Raw genomic sequence first — 25,554 nt, 5'->3', positions numbered from 1 at the left:
AAAGTTAGAACAAATTTTCAAAAACTTTAAAATTATAAAATATTACTAATACAAAATTATAAAAAAATGGGAAAATGAAATTAAAAAAAAATACTTAAAGTTAACAAAAAACTCCAAAAATTAATAATAAATTCCAAAAAATTAAAGCAATAAAAATTTACGGAGACAAAATTATACAAAATAATAAAATGAAAAAAAAAATGTAAAATTAAATTAGTAAAAAAATAAACAAAATCGTAAAAAATTCCTAAAAATTAAAATAATAAAAGGACAAGATTATAAAAAAAAATAAAAGAAAAATGGGTAAAGTTAAATTAAAAAAAAGATTAAAAAAAAGTTAGAAAAAAATTCCAAAAATTTTAAAATAATAAAACATGACTCATACAAAATCATAAAAAAAATTAGAAAATTATATTAAAAATAAATTACTGAAAGTTTACAAAAAACTCAAAAATTGCAATAATAAAATTTGCCCTGACAAAATTATAAAACAATGTAATGAATTAAAAAATTTGCTAAAATTAAATTAACAAAAAGTGAAATGAAATTAGTAATAAATTCCAAAAAATTAGAGAATAAAAATCTACACAGACAAAATTATAAAAAAATAATAAAAATAAAAGAAAACTTGCAAAAGTTTAAGTAGTAAAAAAAAGTAAATGAAACTAGAAAACAATTCCAAAAAATTTTAAATAATAAAACATTACTCGTACAAAATTATAAAAATAAAAAATTGGCAAAATTTAATTTAAAAAAGCTACTTAAAGTTAATAAAAACTCCAAGAACTACAATAATAAAATTTTCCCTGACAGAATTATAAAAAAATGCAATAAAAATTTAACGAAATGTCAAGATTAAATTAACAAAAAATGTGGCAAAGTTAGTAAAAGTTAGCAAAAAATTGAAGCAATAAAAATTTACTCAAAAATTGCTAACATTAAATTAACAAAAAAATAAATAAAGCTAGTAAAAAATTACCGAAATTTAAAATGATAAATTTTTGCGTAGAAAAAATTGTATGAAATAAATTTTTAATGAATGAGAACAGATTTATACTAATTTTTTCTCCCTTTCTAATTTTGTTATTATTCGTAGCCCACCGTACCGGTCACGTCAACTTTCACACTTTTGTGAAAAGCTCTAATTTTGTTGTAACAACAAATTGTGAGCAGAAAAAAAATATATAAATTTATATATATACCTTTTTTGGGTGTTAGGCCGAGCTCCTCCTCCTATTTGTGGGGAAGCGTCTTGATGTGGTCTCACAAATGGAGAAACTTACAGTTTCAAGCCGACTCCGAACGGGAGATATTTTCTATGAGGAGCTTATTCATGGCAGAAATACAATCGGAGGTTTACCATTGCCTGTCGAGGGGAAAAAACTTTTTATTCTTTTTGGTCTTTCACCGAGAATTGAACATACTTTCTCTCTGAATTCCGAATGATAGACACGCACCAACCCATTCGGCTACGGTGGCCCTATACAAAATGATAAAAAAATATTTAAGCTATATTAATATAATTTTTCTCCAGACTATATATCCGTTGACCTGGCTGGCAGAAAGCTATCACATAGACCTATTGGTCCTTAGTGGCACCAGATGGAGCTTGACCCTAACGTTTCCTTATAGTAGGCTTCTTGTAATAAGCCTGCGTATTTTGCGAATCTAAGACTTTTGTCGAAAGCTCTAACAACAAATTGTGAACTTTTCCTTGAAAATTCGCATGTAAGCTTTAAGAAGCCGCCATTTTGTTAGGTGTTCGTTTAAGTACTAAATTCACTATTGAACTAAAGAATTTGTTTTTACTTCGGTTTTGAAGGCCAACGCAAAGCACTACTTGTACGAGGGAAGCCAAAAAAGATGGTCAAACTTTTTCAAAATAAATATTTTTTTTCTGAAAATTTAATGAATTCAAGTTATGTGTAATATAATTGGTGCTCACATCCTTTTTGGGTCTTTGACCGAGCCGATTCTCCTGTTTTTGTTGCTTCTCTGTTTTATGTTTTTTGCTGTTTTTCCACAAAAGGAGGACCCTAGAGTTTTAAGCCGATTCCGTACGGCAAATAGTTCACCTTTGGTGGTTGCGCAAAAATCCTAAACCGTGGTTTCAAAAATTTGCCATACTTTCCTAATTTCATTTCTATTTTACTGCTTAAAAACAAAACAGAGGCACAAAAACCAGAAATCACGAAAACAATTTCTCAGTTCAATTTAGTTGGCGCGATTTATTCGCGATTTGCTACATAACAGAAAATTCGAAACAGTTTCTATTTTCCCACAAATGTACAAATATTTTGGCCAACGAAAGCAATAATTCCACTCTAAATTAATTGATCGATAAGTATTTGTTGGAAATTTTTTTGTTGTTAGTTGTTCGACTCGCATCGGAGAGCAGATAACTGCTGAGGTATGCAAATATGTGCGTGTGTGTGCAACTATTGAAAGTCTTCACTACCCAACACAGCCAACATCAAAACAATTTTAATTAAAGGGTAATTAAACCGCAGTTATATTTGCATATAAAAGTATATCTCAAATGCGGCAGCGATTAAACCGAAAAACTTTAAAATTTTGAATAATCACTTAAAAAAAAAGTAAAACATTAACTTGCAAAAAAGCCGCAGCAGCGCACACAAAAGTGTGCTCAATCAAAAAAAAGCGCGCGAACAACAACAAATGCTCGTAAACAACAACTGCATTGGCAGCAATTAAGAAAATCGAGTTACGCTGTTTACGTTTCAGCGGAAAATTAGAAGTAAAAAAAAATTAAATAAAAAAAAGTGCGCATTTGAATGTTCCATCAGTTGCTGACGAAATCGTTTAGTCGTTTCGCAATTACAACAAACAATTACAAAGAAAAACAATGTTTCTTTACCGAAAGTAGTAAAAACAAGCGGTTAAAATGAAGCGCTAACTGAGTGGCGTCAGCGTCGGCTGGCTACCGAAGGAAATCGGTATCAGTTGGCTGAGAGCCATTCGGTGTGCAAGTGTGTTGACCTCAGCGGCAGCGACTTAAAAGACTATAGCAGTGAATATGGCACAGAGTTGCAAATAGAGCAGTAACAAGAAAATTAAAAAAAACAGTAGCAACAACAACAATAAATCGACATATGCCAAACCAACTGAAGCGGTGGAAAAAGCCTGCAAATGCTGATTAGACAATTTAAACGCTACCTTAGCAGACAAGCAAAACTAAGGCGAGAATTGACACCGGCGAGCGGATTTCCATTTTAGTTAAATTTTTTATTTTTATTTTTTAATTTTTTATTTTTATTTCGTAGCGCTTCATAATTCATTTTAACGCCTTTTTAAACTACTTTTTGAAGAGTTATTGCCTTAGACATAGGTTTTTTTTTACTTTTAGAAACTTTTTTACTACCAGGTTTTTCATCTATTTTTCATGATTTTTGTTGCGATTCATTGCAAAACCTCTGCTCGTCCGATGTTTCTCAAGCGTCCGCGTTGCGCATGCGCCTCACGCGGAGATGTGTTTTAATTGACCCACAATTGCCACTGCGATCGCGCAAAACAGCAGCAGCAGAGGTAATAAAATCGTAATTATTGCATATGAAAAGCAATGCAAAGCTAAGTAATATAAAAACATGAAATAAAAGGTGAAAATATTACAAAAAAAAGGTCTGGCAGTACGCTGTGCAAAATATTTGCGAAAAAATTATAAGGCGAGCTCAGTCTGAGTAGAGCTCGAAAAAGTTATAAACCGAGGTGCGGGAATACTTACGTATGCATTTTGGTGCTTGAAATTCGGCTTGACAGGCTCCGACACTCGAAGTGTAACCAATTAAAAAGGCCTTAAATTCAGTTTGGAAAATTTCCTTTATTCAATTCAAAGTAAAAAATGTGTGAAAATAATACAAAATTAAGAATAAATTTACTTTGCTCGATACTTTGTCTCGAGACTGGTGAATCTTTTAGTTCGAATTTTGCTCACCAAAATGACCTAAAGCGAATAATCCATCAGATTCGCTCTAGTGAATTTGACAGCCATTCTGTGGACGTTATGAAGTTCGGAACGTTGTTTTTTAGTCATTCTTGATTCACTCTAGCTTTGTGAGACTGTGCCGAGTCCTATTGAAACGTCCATGGTCTGCCACCGAAATGTTTGTCTGCCCATCAATGTCTGCCCAGGGCTTCAAGGCAACCTCTAGATTACTTTCCCGATAATATTTCGTATTTACCTTGACGCCAGGCTCGATGAAAACGATTTGAGAGCGCCCATCTGCGGTTACAGCGGCCCAAGCCATTACCTGTGGCGGGTGTTGCCTCCTGGTGGCAAATCGATAACTCGAATTCTCGTATGAACGGTCGGTCAAATAAACCCTATCGTTTGGGAAGTTTACGAATTACTCAATTTGAAAAATTGTATCGTCAGAAAACACAATGTTCGGAAATTGACAGCTTTCGGCCAAGCGAAGCAACTCCTTCGCTCTCCCAAGTCTGATTTGTTGCTGCTTTGGTGTGGGATCTCATGCGCCTTTTGGATATTGTAAGGCTTGACTTTGAGATCATTTTTCAGTATGTGGCGAATGCTACAGTCAGATATTTTCAGTTCTTTCGGCACTTGATTGGCACTTCGTCGGGGATTTCGCTCAAGTCGCTTCTTCACTTTTTGAACCATTTCTCGTGACGTTGGAGTCTGTTGATGACCCCCTCCATGACGTTTTGCGATGCTACCAGTATCAGGTTCGTACATCAGCTGCGTGATTGGTCTGAAGTTGGCTACTCTTCGAGTGCCGGACCCTGTATATTCGGTCTTGTACCAATATTCTCGATTCAGTATTGTGCAGAGTCAGCATTACGTTGAGCATTCAGTTTTTGGGGATTCATTCTGTTAAGTGCTTGTTTAAAGTCTCTGAACAGCAAGTATAAGTTGATGTTGTGCTTATAACACTCTTCCATTGACTGCTTCAGAGAGAGTATTGGATCTCTCGTCGATCTTTCTGTTTCTTATTCACCACCATTTTTGCGAGTAATTTATATGTTGTATTGAGAAGAGAAATTTCGGGATAGTTTTTGCACTTTGTTTTGTCGGCCTTTGTAGGTATTATGAGTGCCGTGTTCCAATCGAAAGGCATCATTTTGTCTTTAGATATCAATCCATTAATCTGATGATGTAATTTTTCCATAATCATTTCCATTTTTTTTAAATCATTTCAAACACATCCATATCTTAAAAAGTTAAAGTCAGTGTTGTTTTTTGTGCTAAGCAAGGGGAATTTTCTGTCCCCATTTCGGTTTCGTAAGAAATTACAAGCTTCGAAAACCAATCCTGGTGTTTGTGGAACTGAAAAAAATCGAGATCAAGTATGTACGCTTGTGTTCAAAAAAATAACAGCGCGTCGAATTAACAACTTTGAACATTTTTTTTATTTAATTTTTTCTTAATATTTTTACAAAAGTCCAGTGCGTTCTAGCACAAAAGCCATATAACTCAAAGTTCCAAATTTTGTACAAATTTCTTCAAAACTTTAAACTTTTTAAGCAGAATTTTCAGAATATTTCTGAGTGTGCAGTTTTAAAGTGCCTTGAATTTTCGTATAAAAAATGTAAATTTAATTATTGACAATTTTTGTTTTGCATGCAATGTTCAAAATTTTCATCTTTCACAAGTTCGGAACCCTTTTAGATGGAAGAAAATGCTCAACAACTTAGCTCAAAAAATTCTCAAAAATCAAGGAGGCATTTTAGTTGCGTCAAAAAAAACAAGTTGCAAATTTTGATGCATGTTTTTTGAAAATTGTTAAATTTTTGTTACTTTCCTACAAAGTTTGGCGCTTTTGGTTATAAGGTTTTATGGTAGAATGTCCTATACTTTTATAAAGTCAGAAAAAAATATTAGATAAAAAAATTATTAAAACTTGGTAAGCTAATTTAAATGTAGAATAACTAACTGGGCCTTAAATCTATAAATTTATTTAAAAAATAATAAAAACGTAATTTCACCCCAGCCGTTACATGCCCATAAAACGCATTCGATTACCTAGAAAAATCGGAAAAAAGTGAATGACATTAGGGAAGTTCACAGTTGTAACTGCATACATGCATAAACTTACATAAGTATGGGCATTTAGCGCTCATAATAATTTCTTTTTACTTATTCGAGCAACTGCACAGTTTTCATTGACTAAAATAAGCAGCCGACCTGAATGTTTGATGAAAATCCATAAACCATTAATCCAACTTAATTTGTATGCATATCAGAGGGCAATTGCAGAACATAGCACAGGAACATGATTGGACATAAACGTACATGCATACATACATATGTATTGCATACATGCATGCATACATATGTACGTATGTATGTGCGTATGCCTGTTCTAAGTGAAAGCCGATTCTTTTCTAGCAATGCAATTAAACAGAATATAAAAGTAGGCACTTAGTACCTAGAAATACCTACATAACAATGCATTAAAAATATTTATTAATGCAGAATGGTATGCGGTAAGTTATGCATGTACAGTAGGTGGCCATATTATTGTGTTCATTTGGAAAAAAAATATTATTAAACAATTATTATTAGAAAAACGATTTTATTATTATTTTATGAATTTTTTTATAAAATAAAATATAATATAATTCGGTTTAGAAATAATATTGCATATATTTTTTTTGGAAAATAATATTAACTGAATATTTTATAAATTTCTTCACTTTGAGCAATTCTTATTTTGCAATTTCCTAACAAAAGCTTAGGAAAGTGACCGCAAGGCGGGCATACAAAATAATACTACCAAAAAATAAAATAAGCATACTTTTTATCTCTAATGTAGACATCCAAACTTTGAGTAGGAGATGACTGATGGCACTATGTGCAATATAACTAACAACTTATGCCCATTATTTATGCTACCCCCATGGTAAAAATGAGATATATTCATTTAAAGAAATATGCTCTTGCAATTGTAAAGTGGCCGCCGTAGCTGAATGGGTTGGTACGTGATTACCATTCGGAATTCACAGAGAAATCGTTGGTTCGAATCTCGGTGAAAGCAAAATTAATAAAAACATTTTTCTAATAGCGGTCGCCCCTCGGCAGGCAATGGCAAACCTCCGAGTGTATTTCTGCCATGAAAAAACTCCTCATAAAAATATCTGCCCTTCGGAGTCGGCTTGAAACTGTAGGTCCCTCCATTTGTGGAACAACATCAAGACGCACACCACAAATAGGAGGAGGAGCTCGGCCAATCACCTAACAGAAGTGGACGCGCCAATTATTTTTTTTTTGTTTTTTTTTTTAATTATAAAGCTAATATTCTTACACTTGTGCTGGGTTTGATTTCCGCATTTCAACCTGAGTAATCAAAAGAGGGTCCAGACAAAGTAGGGGGTCCAAAAAAAGAGGGTGTTCCGGCGGGCATGATTCCAACCCTCCTGGTGATCTGAAAAATAAAAACCAAACCGATTCTTAATCATCATATATGCCCCTATCGAATGAGCCTTGGAAAAGTTAAAAACAAAAAAATTTCCAATATGGCGGTTGCTTGAAAAAAAAATTGTTTTTTTTACATAGTTTTTCAATAATTCCGATTTTTTTTTTTTTGTTTTTTTTTTTTTTTTCAAAATACTCATTGAAAAGTTATAGTTTCAAGCTAGGGTCATCCGATGAAGGAATGTATAAGGAACATCCTCCCACAATTTGAAGTAAAGTCCATTACAACTCGTTATGTAAGGATAAAAAGGTAGTTTTGAGAAAAACGCGTTCAAAGTTTTCAGACAAGACGGATCGGAACCGATGAAGGCTTCAACTCATAATATAATAGGAATTTTGGAAAATTCTCTTAGTGACATATTTTTAAAAGTCTGAACTTTGAAAATACCCAAAAAAAATTCATTTCTGTTTTTCAAAATTCTACACTGGAATACCCGCTTAACTTCAAGAAAGATTTTACAGCACGCTTTTCCCTTGCGTCTATATGGAGGAAAGGGGAGATGATAAATAGACTCAACATCCAAATCTACACTGAACGTTCTAAGATGAACTGGCGTGTGCGACCTGGCCTCTATTCGGGGCCGCTCAAATTGTGCCAGCGCATTCTGGGCAAAAAAAGCACTACAAATAAATTGATGCAAGAGTAGCCATCTTTTCACACAGTCAAGCAACTATCAAGGCCCCCAAATTCAATGCCATTTCATCCAAACTAGTTTTACAGTGTAGAGAGGAAATCGAATTGCTTAGTCATTGGCTTGAAATTACTCTGATATGGATTCGCGGTGATAGGAATAATAGAGGGTAATAAAGGCTCGGCACTAGATGGGGGCAGTTGCTACCCCATTCAATGCAATAAAAACATCCATTTCTTAACACTACTATGCCTTAGCCGAAAAAGTTGGAAACATTTGGATACTCTCGCTCAAGCACCTCACGTGTCACTGCAACCCCTACAGGTCATTGGAAGATAAGGGCATCATGCAGCCAGACTTAACTTTCCTTTCAATTCTATCTACAGAAGCTGTCAGGTGGAGGGGGTGAAAGAGATTATTTTCGGCTATTTATGCGAATGTCCAGCTCTAGCTTGAGCAAGGCTTCGCTCTTTCGGTAAGCCTTTCTTGCGGCCAGTTAATGAAATCTCAGAGTTCTCTATTAGAGTTAAAAGTTAAAAGTTTGCTGCTATGCTTGGATCTCACGAAAGTGATCTCGTTCAAAGAACACAAAAAAAAAACGCAAAATTGTCTCAATATTTCAAACTTTTTAATCAGAATTCTTAAAGTTAGTTGTTGGGTGTTTTCTCTCATATAAAAAAATACACCTCGAGCATTGGTGAGGTGCAGAAGTTGCATAAGATCGGCAAGACAAAAAAATAAAAAAATTCGCCGTGATTTTGAGCCACTTCAAACTTGAGATTATTACACCATAATCCAATGGGTTATAAAATTACGTACTCGAAATTTTTCCAAACATTCTAATTGAAAAGCTTTGATGAAAATTTGTTGATTTCTTTTAAATTGGAAAAGTTTGAAGCTTGAATTTGTATGATTTCTGTAGTAGAAAGAACTTAATTTCCATAAAAAAAAAATTTTAAATGTAATAAGAAATAAAAATTCAGTTTTTGTTTTTGTTATTGTAGCAGCATAAACATTCGCCGTGCATGTACGGGAATGCTGCTGGAGTGATCACCCTTGGCCAGATATAAATAAGGCGAACGTTGACCGACTGTCGTGGGAACGGTATTTTGCCAAAACTTTTCATTAAGTCCGTGTGCTTAAGTTATTTAACAGACTGTATTTTGTAAATGCCTAACCATAAATTAAATTTTTAAAACCACAAGGATGTTATTTTAGTTGTTAAAGTAGCAACAAATCAAAAGTGCAAAATACTATTACCAGATGGACCACCCTGTAGTATATTGAAAGTTTTCAATTAAAAAAAAAAAAATACTTAAAAAAATATGAACACAATTATTTGGCCACCTACTGTATGCAGCCACATAGAATAATTGATAGCGCAACCGAAACACGTGATTAAATTTTTAAACCTGCATATTAATTTTCTCTATGAATTGAAATTGTTGACATGCAGCGCAGACAGAAAAAAAATTAAAAATTATTAACTGTAAGCAAAATAAAGCAGAAGGAAAGGTATTTTATGATGCGCGAAAAAATTAAAAACCATGCGAGAAAACATAAAAACTGCAACTATTTTGAAAATAAAAATAGTTTCAGGTACCCGCAATAAACGAAATTACCTCAGCTAACCTAAAAACAATTTACGAAAATTTTCCTCTTTCATCAGCTCATCAGCTGTATGTTGTTTTGCATGACTTGAAATTTGTTAATTTTTGTATTTTTGCGGCGATTGTGAGAAAAGCGAACGCACGCATTTCTGTGTGAATTTGCACGCAACGAATGCAAGAAAAAATTGTATTGAGACGAAATATGCCAATCGAGTGAAAGAAAGTAATTTTCGCGCTTTATTCCTAATTTGCATGCATGTAGTGGTGATTACATGCAAAATGTACACACATACATACATATGAAAGTGTGCGCTTATGCTCACAGGTGAGCACGTAAAAGCTTTGCGTAATCTCAGGTTGAAAACGCAGCTAATGATGCAAGTTGAAACAAAAAAAAATGCAACAAAAAAAAAGAAGCAAAACCAAAAACAAAAACAAAAGCGACTTTACATATATTCACGTTGAAGAAATGCAAACTCATTTGTAACGAACGAGACAGAAATATTTACAAGTTTAGCGCTGCAGTATTCAGCAAAAGTATAAGCAACTCTGCGCTGCTGTGAGTCATATTTTGTACTGAATTCGTTGACTTATTAAAAGTTGTTTTTTTTTTTTTGGATTTTCCATAGTTATTGATGATATTTCGATTTTTATGATTAGAAAAAAAGCTTGACGAGTATTTTTTTAGAAGCGAATAAACTGAAGTAGAAATAAAAATCGGAAAAATATTTTTAACATTCATCAAACTGACTTTATTTTAGAGATGCAGCAATTTTTGTATAGTTCATGAAACGAATTTAGGATGAAAGTACTAATTACAACTCCCAAAGTTGTGTATATTTTCATTTAAAGTTATGTTTCATAGGTCAGTAAATTTTTAAATTATGTACCTTCCACTTTTCGAGAAAGTAAAAAAGCGGCTTAGGCATAACTACTTAACAGAGCAAATACCTTGTTTGAAAATGAGCAGTAAAATTTGACAAGCAATATTTATGTAGAGTATTTTAACCCATTTGCTAACTTAGTAGTGCCCCTTTGACCCGTTTTTGGAGAAGTTTCCAAAGAATGTATTTTTGAGGTCGCTTGAGGGTTAGAATGTTTTTTGAAAATTATTCCTCGAAAAATTTCACTAGGGGTCTGCTCAGATTGCAGACAAATTCTGCAAAAACGGAACAATATATTAAATTCTAAAGCAACTAAAATAGCGAATAGCTCCCCAGTGAAACTCAAAGATGTGAAACACTTTTTATTCTTTCAAAACAGGAATTTAAAGACTCTTTAAGTTGATACATTCATCAAACAATAACTAAATAAGCACATTTCATTTTAAATATCAAATCAGATCCGTTTTAAATATTATTAAAATTTAAAATTAGTTTTTTCCAAAAAATTCTTCAATATTGCTTTGTTTCTTATAGTCTTACTATTTTGTGTTCGAGCTTCATCTCTCAAATCCTGTACATATGCACCATCTCTCAAATTTTGAAGGTAACCGACATATCAAGAGAATTTGTGATTTTTTCTTCCCTATCAACAGTCTTGTCAAAGGCTGTAATATGTCTTACTTCAGTTCTCAATGTTTGCTGTTCACTCTACTTAGTACTCACTCTACAAAAGAAATTATGTGTTCTCTCTACACAGTACTCAGTGAATGCAATTTGTTGCTAACTCGATCGAGAAGTTCGTTAGCCTGTATATAAACACAACAACATGAACAACTCGCTCGCGATGACCTTGGAATATCTTAGAATAAAGTTTTTTCAGGCATTAAAATTTTTGACTCATATATAAGAATGCTACAAAATAGCAGCTTTAAGCAAAATTATTATTATTTTTTTTAAATTCTAATCAGAACTTTCACAAAAAAAAAAACAAAAAATTACACCCGCCACAGGTAATAGTTTGGGCCGCTGTAACCACAGATGGCCGCCGCCAATCGTTTTCATCGCGCCTGGCGTCAAGGTAAATGCGAAATATTATCGGGAAAGTAATCTAGAGGTTGCCTTGAAGCCCTGGGCAGACATTGATGGGCAGACAAACATTTCGGTGGCAGACCATGGACGTTTCAACAGAGCTCGGTCACCGTCTCACAAAGCTCGAATGAACCAAGAATGGCTAAAAACAATGTTCCGAACTTCATAATGTCCACACAATGGCTCTCAAATTCACCAGACGCGCATCGGATGGATTATTCGCTTTAGGTCATTTTGATGAGCAAAGTCCGAACTAAAAGATTCACCAGTCTCGAGGCGCTGGAAAAAGCCATTGTCTGTGAGTGGGCCAAAATACCTGCAAGTCACAGATTGCGATTCATTTCTCGAGCGTCTCAAGGCCATAGTCAAAGCAAAAGATGGTCATATCTAGCAAAAGTAAATCAATTCTTAATTTTGTATTAATTATTATTATTTTTTACTTGGAATAGAATTAAAGTAATTTTCCAAACTTAATTTATGGCCTTTTTAATTAGTTATTACTTCGAGTACCGGTTGATATTGCGATAATCAGCAAGAACATCAGTGCACTTTTGATTATATAGTTATATTATAATGTTACATACTACTATACTTAGTTACATGATCACCCTATTCCTATATTATACCTACTCTTAATTCTAACTTAATCTTACTCTTATATTTAATTACTTATGCTAACTCTTATGTAAACCAACAACATACTTTCTCACACTCTACACCCACACGCTTACTCACGCACTCAACATACACAACAACATGCATTCCTACATTCATTGCTAGTTTTACTTTCTCCCATTCTCATTAAATGTAAAATATTTGTTAAGCTTTAAGCTAAGAAGAGTCTTTGTAAAAGGAGAAGTTAAATAAAGTTCTTTGACAGAAGAACACGTGTTTTACTTCATTATTATATAGAAAAAGCAACTGGTAAAATTGGATTTGGAATTAACGAGGAAAACGTCAAATATATTGTTGATATCCAGAAAAAATTAGATGGTAACTGGCACAATGAAAAGCGGGACACATGAATTTGAAGCGGTGAAAATTTCCACCTTCACTTTTTATATAATTTTGCTACGGCAGCTGAGTCCTGATTTTAATTTGTCTAAAATTTCAATTTTTTTCGAAACTGTTTGCTTTCCTCTCCTTGGATTTTCTTTTTTTCAACAATATAATATAGGACTCTAATAAAGTTTAAGTCGTAATATTTAAAACTAAAAAAACTTCCTTTTTTCACTGCCTGTTATTATAATTGAATAAGAGAACAAATGACTTTGAAGTTTCTTCTTCTTCTTCACACACAATCCGAGCACTTTGATATTTGCGATTGACGTTTTAGAAAAGAGTGCGTTTGGTAACTTATCAGAATAGAATCAACAAAATTTGCCTGCGACCAAAAAAAAAGAGGGCCGGGTGTACTGGAAACTGATTGTAAAAATCAAAAAAATCTACATCCCTAATATGTAGCAAGTTGAGAAAAATGTCAGATTATGTTTCAGAAATTAAATCTAAACCAACTAAGCCTAATATCAGAACTCTCAGATTTAGTGTTTTTTCTATGGAGTAGGCGGCCATTTCTGTTAATTAAGAGTAAAGACTTAACTTTTATGTGTTCCGACACTCTGCTGCAATTATTTTATTAAAAATTAATACACAAAAATTGCAGCCGTGGGTAATTAAAAATACTTAAAAAAAGATTTAAAAATAGAGAAATTAAGGGGTTACATGTAGTTAGAAGCCCAAAAAAACGAGTTTTTACAGAATTTCTTTTAAATTTATTGATCTAAAATTTTTGAACATATTATATTATCTTTTAACTGTATTTACAGACTTAGTATTAGTAAAAATATTTATTTGGATAGGAGCTACAGCTAATCTGCGGGAGTTCCTCTCAAAATTGACGTTTTGCGGTGACCACTATATCTCTGAACTGGATCCTCTGAAATTAAAAAGCCAAACAGATTTCGTTAACGAAATATTAAATATAGTACTTAATCGAAGGAATAAACAAAATAAATTTTTTTGACTAAATGGCGGTTTCTCAAAAAAAAAAAAAAAAATCGATGTTTGACCAAAATTTCGGCCTTAAATTGTTTATAAAAAAAATATTTATCGGTGAGAAAAGATTACTAAAAAATGAATTTAAGAAGCTCGTGTTAAAATTTGAGACAAATCGGCTTAGCCGTTTTTGAGTAATGTTGGTCGCCGAGTTTGAGTCTAAGTTCAAATTTGCGTGTGTATTCTTAAATATATGTACATTACGAAAAAAAAAATAAAATAAAAATAAAAAAAATCGTTTTTTTGAAAATCCCAATTGTATATAACCGCTTAATGTCAGCCAGACTAACCTATATTAAAGATTTAAACTATTTCTTTTTAATACCAAAAAATTAAAATTATAAAAAAATTTAATATCACAATTATTTACAAATTTGCATACTTCTTTTAGTAAAACATAAAAATAATTTAACGTTTTCATTTTCTTACAGAACTTTATTCGACAACGGGGCGTAACAACTATCAAAAAGGTATGTCAGTATATACACACATAAATATGTATGCACTTCTAACCATTCGAATTGAATCTAAGAACTCAATTCGAGTTTTAGAATTAAGAAATATTAAATATTTAAATTACATATTGTATATTAGATATATATGGAATAATGCAGATAGGCTCGCACGAGATTCTAGTAAAAAAGTTAGCTTTCACTCCGACTTTTTGCAATGGCTCCAGTCATTTTTGACGGACAGGCGGTACATGATAAAAATCGATGGAACCACTTTGTTGCTACGTCAGGTGTCTCCCAAGCGAGCATCTTAGGGTCACTTAATTTAGTCATTTTTATCAATGACATAAACAAATGTTTTGCCTTTTCGAATTTCTTGCTCTTCGCGGATGATTTACAAATTTTTGTATCTATTAAGGACTCGGTGGTTGCGCAGAAGCTTCAACTCGTCTTGCACAATCTTCATCGTTGGCGCAAGTGATCGCGTCTGTCTTTGAAAATGAAAAATATTTTTTTGCTCGGGAGAGGAGTGAACAAAGAAAACAAAAATGCCTTCAGATGTCTTCAAGCCATCTGTGTACCAGTGCAGGGCACACTCCTGGAGTTTCCTTTTAAATGCAGGTGTACTCCAGTTCACCTTGTTGATGACTTTGGTGATATCTTCACTGGGCAGTTGAGTAAGTGGGAGCTACAGACTCCAAAATTCCTTGATTTTAGTTGACATAACTTTTCCTCTACCGAAACCTTCCCTAGTAATATTCAACAGAGTATGCTAAGCTGATTGCCGAATGTCTATATGAAGCGGTGCCAGCTCAGGCATCACCTCCATCGCAGCTCTAGGGCAGGTCCGCATCGCCCCCGTTTTTATATGAATTTATTAGAAAAATGCTTTGCAGAGTTGACTGGACATGAGTGAATTATCATCGCTTAAAGTCAAAGCCCACAAAAAACGGCCGTATAAACGGTAAATAATAATTTAAAATAATCAAACTCTGTTTACTTGGACAACCAATCATCTAAATACACAGCCAACCTCTAAATACGCAAACATTTGCAGGAGTCTGTGTGTCTGGTTGTAATGGAATAAAGCTCCTTTAGCGTTATTGCGAAATGTCAATTTCAAGATCACCAATTTAGTCACGATCTTCATCCAGTTAGATTAGACGATATCGAAGCTATCACTAAAACATACAACGAGTGTATGCAACAACACACACATACCCACACTTCCATATGCAGCAATAGACGTCTGGGCACGCAAATGTGCGCCAATCGCCAAAACCAGTTCATAAGCCACACGAGCGCGTAGCTCCAGAAGGTGGCAGTGCAAGTCAATAGTTACCAACCAAAGTCATGCCACCATTGGCGGCAGCAACGATAACAACACATGGCCAGCTAGTCTGTTAAACAGTTGCAGCTGGTGAGACAAGTGAGAATTGTATATGTATGTGTAGCAAAGACCGCCGACAACACCGTCACAAGGAAACGTCAAAACAAGTTGTTGCTTAGCGAAACGATGCGACGCTTGTATGCCGGCCGGCCGGCGCTTTTGGGCATTCATAATTCGATTGGATTGACTCGACAAACGATCGCTGAATCGGTCTTTAGCATTCCACACACAATCACACACATACACGCGCACAAATCCACTCACGCACACTTGACGTGCGACTTTTGCGCCTTCTTGTTGTTATGGCTAGTGACTGGCAGGCAGCCACCTAACCAGTCGAGCTGTCTAACCGAAATTGGTAAAAGTATCTCATAGATAAGTTGCGGTGATCTCGCACCAATCGCCGATCGCGCGCGCTCCAATCTGTGTTGCAGCGTTCCAAGGTAGCGCAGCTGTCAAGGCTGACATTGCCATTTGCAAGCGAACGAGCGCACAAGCGAACGCAGCAGCGTCAGACACCAGCGAGCCAGTTAGAGATGTCGGTTGCAGGTGAACTGAACTTGGCACTTGGTTCGGTATTTTTGCCTTTTGCTAATCGATATCTGCGCTTATCAGTCGCGTTTCTAATCCCAACGGTGCAATTGCGATAGACTATTCGACGCAGCTGTTTGGTCGCAGTCCTCCGTTGGGTGGTTGGGGTGTAATGGCCACTTTTTTGTTTTTGCTTTTGTTTTTATTTTTTATTCAATTCACTGCCTTGCAAATATCATATCATTTGCCGTTTGTATGAGTGCACAGAAATTGGCCGATAAATTGTCAAGTGACACGAAATGTGCCCGTAAGCGCACTTAGAGCTCTTTTACCTGTTCCCTGCACTAAGCCAGATGCTTTCAGCTATCTCGTTGTAACTCCTCGCACCCAAGCGCTCGCCACCACACAGACATCCCAAAACAACTTGGCTATTGACGTTTACTTTTCCATTTCAATTGCCTTGCAGCATTGATTGCACGATTTTCCACTTTTGTCGGCACTTTTGACACTTCGCCCGCGGCTGCCTGTTGAATGTCTTCCCAGCCAAAGTATTCGCTTGAAAGCCACCACAACAACAACAAACACACGTACAATTCAGAATGCGCACGTGTTCACAAGTTGGTCGCTTGGACCTCTTCACAAGCACATGCGCGTCAAGGTAGAGAGAGAGAGGGGAGAGAGAGAGAGAGTTAGCAACTTGAAGTTTTGCCCCGAGGGCAAGCTACATGCAATTGGCAGCACTTAACTGCAGTTTTCATGAATTGAAATCGAAGAATATTACTCTGAATTGTGGCGGCTACCAGCACTCAAGCCGAGTGGGCTAATGTGGGCCACCAAGCAAGTTGGGCGTTCGATATTTGCATACTCTAAGGTAGTCCATTAGGTGGCCACATAAATGGTGGGCGTAATTGAATGTTGAAGGTTTTAAAGGGGCGCAGGTATTTTATATATATGTGTATTGGGCGGCCGCCGTAGTCGAATGGGTTGGTGCGTGACTACCATTCGGAATTCATAGAGAGAACGTAGGTTTGAATCTCGGTGAAACACCAAAATTAAGAAAACTATTTTTCTAATAGCGGTCGCCCCTCGGCAGGCAATGGCAAACCACCGAGTGTATTTCTGCCATGAAAAAGCTTCTCATAAAAATATCTGCCGTTCGGAGTCGGCTTAAAACTGTAGGTCCCTCCATTTGTGGAACAACATCAAGCCGCACACCACAAATAGGAGGAGCAGCTCGGCCAAACACCCAAAAAGGGTCTACGCACGAATTATATATTGGGTTGGGGAAAAAGAAATGTCGTATTTGTGATCGAAATTTGACGCTTTATGCAACGTACTTAAAATTATCCGATTCAAGTCAAATATGTCCCGTTTTGTTCGCAAACTTGTTGCCATTTAGAAGGCATCTTCATTATCTCCCCTTTATAAAACCCCCCTTTTTATTTGCAAAAAACTCAGACAACCAGTTTTCGCAAGCCTCTTTTGGGGCCAACTTGGCATCACCAAGGGCGTTTTGCATGGACCGGAAGAGATGATAGTCACTTGGTGCCAGGTCCGGACTATATGGTGGGTGCGATAGGACATCCCATCCGAGCTCCCGTAGCTTCTGGCGGGTCATCAAAGATGTGTCCTGAAGGAACACAACACCATTCCTATTGACCAATTCTGGCCGCTTCTGGTCAATCGCCTGCTTCAAACGGTCAAGTTGCTCACAGTAGAGGACCGAATTAAGGATCTGGCCATAGTTGAGCAGCTCATAGTGGATAATTCCCTTCCAATCCCACCAAACACACAACAAAACCTTCCTGGCTGTCAATCCTGGCTTGGCGCTGGTTTGGGCCGGCTCACCGCTTCTCGACCACGATCCTTTTCACTTGGCGTTGTCGTACGTGATCCACTTTTCATCGCCAGTCACCATCCGCTTCAAAAATGGGTGAAGTTCGTTCCGTTTTAGCAAAGAATCGCAAGCGTTGATTCGGTCCAAGAGATTTTTTTGCGTCAACACGTGTGATACCCAAACATCCAGCTTTTTTTGGAATCCAATCTTCTGCAAAAGGTTCCAACCGATTTTGTGGTCTAGTTCCTGACTAATCGAGCGAATGCTCACATCCCGGTCTCTTTGGATAATTTCAACGATTTTATCAGTCTCTGCGACGATAGGACGAATGAACACGCTTTCCCCCTCACGCTGCCACACGCCATTTTCCCAAATCGTTCGCACAAGCTGTTCTCCGCCGTTTTATTTATCTGGAAGATGTAGTTCTGGCTTCCATCTGCGTTCGCTGATTTAGCCACTTTCAACAACACCTTCAAGTCGTCGGTAGGTACATCTTTGTTCTGCATTTGTAGCAGACACAGTGCATACTCCGGGTTTACCGTGCGCGGTATTAACACCTTCGCCTTTTGTATCGACGGCACACAGCTGCGATCCACTATTTCAAGTGCGGCACCTTCCTTTAGACCTTGGTGAGAGAGGAGTCGTCCTTAACCCAAGTGAGAGAGGAGTCGTCCTTGGATTTTATGATTTTGACGCCGCTGAACCATCCTACTCCATCGAATGTAGGCATAGATGGATTCGGATCCGCGTCCATTCTTGCGAAGGGAGCTTTCAACAGCTTCATATTCACTGTTTCCCACTCCTCCTGCGACATTTGCCCTAGCGGATTACCACGATTAATAAGTGCCACAGTCAGGTGCTTTTTGGCAATCTCATTAGCTGCCGCCGCTGCTTTGGACGTTGTCGGCTTTTCGTCGTCCTTTTTGCTGTACTTCACGCTTAGCTTTGCAGCAACGTTTTTGCACTTTCTTTCTGTGGTGGGCATCCTACCTTTGCTTTCGGTCGATCGCTGCCTCTTTTTTGGCCAGTCTCTCCTCGACCTTACTGGCGAACTTTGGGTTTGATGCAGCATACCCAGCGCGATTTGCAAAGTGAGCACGGCCCCTTTCAACTTCCTTTTTAGCCCATGCCAATCGTTTCGCTTCAGCTTACGTCAGATTGGTCATGCCACTAAACCGGTCGCAGATTTTGACCGCAGCCTTGGAGGGGATGAAAGTGAAAGAACGCTCATTTTCATTCCCTCCCTGGTTGGCTTAGCTCTAGACCCTTTCTTACTCACAGAACTGGCACCATCAAGCTTCACCGGAGAGAGAAGTAAAGCTTCTTCCTCGTTCGCAACACTTTCCTGGTCCGAGTCTTTGCGGACTATGGCAGCCGTGCGTTGCATAGCGTTTCTCGTATGTTTGGCAATAACAGTACGACCACTGTAACCTGCTCTCGTTACAGTAGAAGTTTGGTCACTTGAGTCAGTATTTGAATTCACTTTTTTCATACGACCACCTGCTCGACAAGGCAAGCGCAGTGATGTAAGTAGTAAGAAGGCGAATTCAAATGGTCCACCACGGCAGCGCCCCATGCCGTGGCAAGGCCACAGTTACTCCCCAAGGAGACCCGGTGTTAGGGAGGCGCCGTTAAGATACAGCCAGTCTGGTACACCCCCCTGCCCATTGGGCACGGTGTCGCATATCTCTCTGGATTAGGGGGTGGGAAAGGAGAGGAAATAATGGTATTAATGGGGGTTTAGGAATAACAAGGGATCTTAGTCGGTACGGTGATCTTCGCATGGTGATTGAATGGCTACTAATTTCGCCGTAAAGGGGATGGGTGGCTAGCCAATCCCCATATGGAGCATCCCTCTTAGTTCGTGTTGAGTTGGTCGCCATGATATGTGGGTCAAACCACCACTTAAGTCTCATCCCCGCGGGAAGGAGACCAATATGATGAGGTAAAAAATTAATTATTAGTAATAAAAATTTAATTATGTTTCAAGGAAAATTTTTATTATAAATACATTTTATATTATCAAAAAAAAATCTTAAATGCTTAAAAGAAAAAATTAAAAAAAAATTTTATTATTTTCGAAAAAAAATTTTTTTAGAAATATATTTTAAAAAAACTAAAATAACAAAAAAAAAAGATTTTATAAATTTTAAAAAGAATTAATTTAAAAAAATCAATTTATTTATTTGCCAAAAACAAAAAAAATGTTAGAAATATATTGGAAATCCTATAAAACTTTTTATATATAATAAAAAAAAGAGCCAGAGATATTTTCAGAAAAAATTCCGTACCAAAATTTTCAACATTGAATAAATTTCTAACTTATTTATTTATTTATTTTTTATTTTTATTTTTTTCAGTTTACTGTTTATTATACTCAAGCCAACAAGTAAATTTAGAAGCATTTACGACCATGTCTAAAATAATTTAATCAAAATAAAAAGTTTTTTCAAAAACAAATTTTAAATTTAAAAAGTATACTTGATCCAAAAATTATTGTAAAAAAGAGAATATATATAGATGTGTGAACAAGAACCGAAGATATTTCACTTTAAAATTTGTGTACCAAAATTTTCAACATTGAATAAATCTTTAGATCGTTAAATTTTTGTTCAACATTTTTTCCGTATAAAAAAAAATTCTTAAGGGTTAAAAAGAATTAATTTAAAAAATTAATGATTTAAAAAACATTATTTATTTACAAAATAAAATTCTGTTAGAAATATGTTTTATTCTAAAATATTGTGAACAAAATATCTTAAGTGTTAAAAAGAACTAATTTAAAAAAAATTAATGATTCTCATTCAGAAAAATTTAAAACCATGTCCAAAATACTTGGCCTTCTTGACATGGAATCGGTCTATGAATGGTATTTCTGTCGATACAAGGGCAATTTTCAACGCAACAAAAACTAGTAATTTATATTTCTCTATCATGGGATAATTCAACAGGCAATGGCAATACACTCGAAGATTTCTGCCATGAAAAAACTCCTCATAAAAAATATTTGCAGATTCGGACTCGACTTCGGCTTAAAGCTGTGAGTCTCTCCTTGTGTGGAACAGCATCAAGATGCACACCACAAGTAGGAGGAGAGCGTGAGCGCCAAAAATATATATATCATACTAACATATAAGAGTATTGTATGTCATGCGATATTTTATCTTTCACATACTGTAAATTATTTTCCAATTTAACTCAAACCTCACAATTTATAAATTGATATTTTTTAAATTTCTAAATTACATACTGAATTTCCTTAATTACTTGGAATGAAAAGTTCTACACTACTTTTAAACAGAAGTGTTGATGTTTAAGTTGAAGTTGCGGCTTTCCTTTATCTCCATTTGGTGAGAGGAGACGGCGCAAAAACACGGCGTTTATAGATTTCATAAGAGCCAAACTCGAAAATTACACTCAAAACTCTGGTTCTTAGCTCAGCTGCAAATGGTTTATTTTAACGGCCACTGACTAAATTTTCTTTGTTTGCAATTCCATTGTCATCTGTCATTGATATGCCCATTTGATTTTTACTCGCTACTGCTTCTAGGGTATTACTATTTGCCTCTTGTTCTTTCCTACGACCCGCGCACTACTTTCAGTTTTAGTTGGATAGCCACAATCAGACGGCAATTACTGCTGAGTTGTTGCTGTCGAAGTAATTGCACGCACATGTTGCAGGAATGCGACCTTTGTTATTGTAAATGCGATAATTTCATGTTCATGTGCTGTTGAATGTAGTGGAAGTAGTGGCAACCGAACTTATAATTTTACCTACAATGGCCATATAGTAATTACTGTCAGAGCGAGCGTAAATGTGTGGGTAATACATAGGTATGAATGTATGTATGTATATATGTATTGAATATAAGGTAGTATTGTATATAATATAAGGTGCCTCATTTTTATAACTGGCATTTTTCCGAAATCGCAAAGTTCGCATTTCATCAAAGTTTTCCATGAAGTAGACTAGTTTTTTATAATTCTAAGGTAGAATTTAATGAGGCTCTTACATAAGACTCAAGTGAAGCTTGATGACCGACTTGGTGACTCAATCGACGTCAGGGTAGGGAAGCGAGGGACAGCCAGTATATTTGTCATTTAACTTTTATTTACTTCCTCAGAAGCTATTGCTCAACTAAACGATGTACAGGGCTTGATTGAAAAGTAATGAGCCTTCCCGCGCGGAGCGTCTGCCAAGCGATCAACCGAATCGGCTGGTGGAAGAAAATTATCGTTGGACCTTCCTCCTGCACTAGAAACCGGTCCCAGTTCGTTGGCAACAGCGGCGCAGTCAACATCGCTCCGCGCGTGAAAGCTGTTTTAAAAGTGTGTTAGGATTTTGCAGTGGCGTCCAAGGTCAAAACCATGCTGATCATGTTTTTCGACTCTTGAGACATCGTCCACAAAGAGTTTGTACCTCCAAGAAGCACGCGGCATTTTACAAAGAAGTGCTCCTTCGACTGAAAAACCTCGTCGCCCGGGTTCGGCCCGATCTAGTCAACAATTGGACCCTTCATCATGACAATGCGCCGGCGCACACCGCTTTCCTCTGCACCTCTGCATTGGCCAAGATGGGGGTTCCGGTGCTTCCTCACCCTCCCTACAGCCCAGACCTGTCCCCTCCGGATTTCTTCTTGTTCCGGCGCCTGAAAAGAAAGCTTAAGGAGAGGCGTTTCGACTCGATCGAGGCGATCCAAAAAACTGCGACAGCCGAATTGAACGCGATTCCGGCGGATGAGTTTAAAAAATGTTTCCTGCAGTGGAAGGACCGCTACCAGCGTTGTATTGACGCTCAAGAGTCCTTTTTTGAAGAATATTAGTTGTATAAGCCAAAAGGTTTAATAAAACTGTTTAAAAAAAATAAGGCTCATTACTTTTCAATCAAACTCTGCATATGGAGATTCCACTTGCAATCTTTTCTCCCAAAAAGGGTTCCCAAAAACTTCTTTACCCGAAAATGTTGAACCACCCTAATGTGCACTTTTTATCTCCACCACATATTAAAATATAACCAATGATTGCGCCTTACTTCACTTCTCATTATCGATTGCTTTAACATTTCGGTCGCCGCCACTCGCAACTCGCTTCTTCTGCTTTTGCTGCCTGGCTGGTAGCTCGCCTCCCGTCCATTGTTTAGCCAGCATGAAGCAACTCACTTGTCATGCAATTGCCTGACTACGTGTAGGTCTGCCGGCCTGCCGGTCTGCCCATCAATACTTTGTAGTCTCTAGTTTGCATACATCAAAATGCATCAGCATACCATAAATATGCGCAATCGTTTTAAGCTTTTTTCCCCTCTCACTATTGCATTTTTCCCTTTTGTTTTTGTCTCTTTTAATGTTTGTATAATTTTTATGCACTTGCCGGTGCAACTGCGGCAGTTATTGCAGCACAAAACTTGCAAAAACGTTGCTCTGCGAGATCATCACAGCTGAGGGCAATCAGCATTGTCAGCCGTCCGTCAGTTCGATGTGTGTGCCGGCTTAATGGCATGGCATGGCCTGGCATTTGACTGAGTGAGGAGGGCATACAAAGCAATGGCATGAGACAATTGCGAAATTTTTGAACAAACTGAACTTCAGGCTCAATTGCTTGTACGCGCGCAGCTCTGCTTATACGAGTATGCAAGTAAATGCCCGCAGACGGTCCAATTTTTTTAATCTGTTTTTTTTTGCTATTTTGTTTATTTTTGGCTTTCTTGCGCCATTTTAATATTTCGCATTTTGCAACAAATAGTAGTTACTAGTGAATTTACTGTGCATATAGGAAATTATATTTGTTCATGTTTCCGGTTTGTGCTATATGGCGGCCGGCGGCTGCTGGCAGCTGTCGGCTAGCGGTGGCATCATCATCAGCCTCATGATTTCAACACTTTCACGCCTGCTTGCCGCCAGTGATTTCAGCGGCGCACTTCATTTGAGCAGCAGATCAGTTCCGACTTCGCGGTACATCCGCCCGCCGTAGTCGCCGCAATTCAATCATCATTACATGCGGTAATGTGTTGGTGGGCTTACAGCTTGCCTGATTTTGTCTGTCCGTCTGCCTGTTCATCTGAAAAGCTGAGCGTCGAGCTTTGAGTCTGTCTGCCTGCCAGTGCAATTACGCGCTAACTAAACTGTCAACAATGTCACTAAGCTGATCCGTTTGCGGTTGAATTTTTTTTTTGTTTTGTAGTTAATTTCTGTTCTTAATTTATTTTCAGTTTTATTTTTATTGTATTTTCTAATTTTATTTGTTGTGTGTAAAATTTTAAATTGTGTCTAGTTCAAGGTTGTAAAGTAGACGCCTAGCATCGGAGACTTTCATAAACGCTTACCGATATGGTCGTTCATTCGAAGCTATAGTAGTCGCGGTTGACGCGTATAGCGGCTAATGCTTTGCACGTGTATTGATATAGGTATACAGTTGCGAACAGTAAAATGTGTACGGTTACTTCCATTAATTGAAATTTTTTCAAAACAATTTGTTCAATACACCGAACGAAATTAAACCTTAAACACATTTTTTGTTTTGACTTATTTCTGGAATTTAAGAAGAACAAGAAGAAGTATTAAAAGACTTGTATTAGAGGAAGACCTATGCACGCTGGAAATAGCCAACTGGAAAAATAGAGAGGCCTGAAGGGATATCGCAGAGCAGGCCAAAACTCACCACGCGTTATACCGCTATATGATGATGAATAAAGCAAATTTTATGGCAAATAAACGGGGGTTAAGTTTCAAGGGCCGGTGTTGATTTTGAATAACACTTTGTGTATGAAATTATTGTCATTTCTCTTTATTATGATAATACTGGTATGGCTTAATTACCTCTAGAACAAAATATCGGCCAAATGGCCACCGCGACCTCGGCGGCATACCTCCATCCGATGGTCCAGGCACACCTCCATCCGATGTCGCTGAGGCATAATTGAGGTTCTATGCCGTTAATGTGCCGAATTATCTCATCCTTTAGCTCTTGAAGTGTTGTTGGCTTATCGACGTACACCTTTTCTTTCAAATAACCACAAAGAAAGAAGTCCAACGGTGTCAAATCACATGATCTTGGCGGCCAATGGACATGGCCGCGACGGGACATTATTCGGCCATCAAATTTGTCGCGCAAAAGAGCCATTTTTTCGTTAGCTGTGTGACAAGTGGCACCGTCCTGTTGAAACCACATATCGTCCACATCCATATCTTCCGATTGGGGCCATAAAAAGTTCGTTATCATCTCACGATAGCGAACACTATTCACAGTAACTGCCTGACCGGCCTCATTTTGGAAAAAATACGGCCCAATGATGCCGCCGGTCCATAAACCGCACCAAACAGTCATTCTTTGTGGGTGCATTGGTTTTTCTGCAATCACTCTTCGATTATCATTCGCCCAAATACGGCAATTCTGCTTATTGACGAATCTACTGAGGTGAAAATGTGCCTCATCACTGGAGATGATTTTCTTCGAAAGTGCCTGAATAACTTGAACGCGTTGCTCGATTGTGTGTCTTTCCATGGTTCAAATAGAGTTAGTCTGGAATTGAAAAGTGTCAAATAAAATGCAAAAAAAAGCTTGACGTTAAGGTGTGGTTCGCATTCAATATCGGCCCTTGAAATTTAATCACCCTTTATTTTTGTAC

At 36.8% G+C, this 25,554-nt stretch overlaps 1 protein-coding gene across 4 annotated transcripts in view; it reads left to right on the top strand.

The window, feature by feature from the left end:
- LOC129244036 (protein windpipe) overlaps positions 1–25,554 on the top strand; it is a 150,542-nt gene that overhangs the window by 46,870 nt on the left and 78,118 nt on the right. For all 4 annotated transcript variants that reach the window (XM_054881627.1, XM_054881625.1, XM_054881628.1 and 1 more), the window contains exon 3: positions 14,155–14,193. The gene's annotated coding sequence lies outside the window, so the exon portion shown is untranslated. The remainder of the gene's footprint in view (positions 1–14,154; positions 14,194–25,554) is intronic.

Source organism: Anastrepha obliqua, chromosome 4, assembly GCF_027943255.1.
Source record: "Anastrepha obliqua isolate idAnaObli1 chromosome 4, idAnaObli1_1.0, whole genome shotgun sequence".
Taxonomy (NCBI): domain Eukaryota; kingdom Metazoa; phylum Arthropoda; class Insecta; order Diptera; family Tephritidae; genus Anastrepha; species Anastrepha obliqua.
The sequence above is the reverse complement of the archived record's forward strand: the minus strand, read 5'-3'. Positions and strand labels throughout refer to the sequence as shown.